At 38.8% G+C, this 624-nt stretch overlaps 1 long non-coding RNA gene across 1 annotated transcript; it reads right to left on the bottom strand.

Annotated features, from left to right (window-relative positions):
• Positions 1–184: 184 nt before the first annotated feature.
• On the bottom strand, positions 185–619 carry LOC107735090 (uncharacterized). The gene is made up of 3 exons (XR_001639287.1): positions 571–619; positions 455–479; positions 185–229 (listed from the first exon to the last, which is right to left on the bottom strand). It is a non-coding gene; the product is annotated as an uncharacterized LOC107735090 (long non-coding RNA).
• Between the last annotated feature and the right edge of the window lie 5 nt (positions 620–624).

Here is a 624-nt window from a genome sequence, read left to right as displayed (position 1 = left end):
AATACAACAATAACATTATCAAATGAACTGAATTAATAAACCAACAAAACCTGATCCATAAAAACTGATAAAACAGTATAAGAAAGCAAAAAACGTCTTTACTTTCATTAAAGTTTGGACTGAGTGTGTCTTGTATCTGACACATGCGGACATGATTTCGATCATCAGCTGAACTCACGTGAGTTTGGGGTTTGTGTCGATCCGCTGATGGGGTCTGTCTCATTCCTCACTGAAAAACACAGGGACAGGTGAAATTAATCTTCTGTCATCATCTTCTCTCTCATGTCCTTCCAAACCTCTATGACTTTCACTGTGTGGCAGACATTTCTCAAAGCAGCTTCTTTTGTGTTTGACAGAAGAAAGTCAGTCTGAGGGATATTGTGAGTGAACTGTGCCTTTGAGGATCATCTGTCTCTCATAAACATCATCATGAGAGCTGAAGTGTTTCTCTCACCTCTGAACACGGTCTTCAGTCTGAACTGTGATGAAAGACAGAAGCATTAGAGCAGCGTTTATAAAGAATTAAATATGAAAACAGATAAACGTGATGTTGAGAGAGAAATCATTTACTCCTGAAGCATCACAGATGATCTCATGATTCAGATTCACACACTGAGACGTGAC

The sequence above is a fragment of the Sinocyclocheilus rhinocerous genome, unplaced genomic scaffold (assembly GCF_001515625.1).
Source record: "Sinocyclocheilus rhinocerous isolate Xijiao unplaced genomic scaffold, SAMN03320098_v1.1 C35773801, whole genome shotgun sequence".
Taxonomy (NCBI): domain Eukaryota; kingdom Metazoa; phylum Chordata; class Actinopteri; order Cypriniformes; family Cyprinidae; genus Sinocyclocheilus; species Sinocyclocheilus rhinocerous.
The sequence above is the reverse complement of the archived record's forward strand: the minus strand, read 5'-3'. Positions and strand labels throughout refer to the sequence as shown.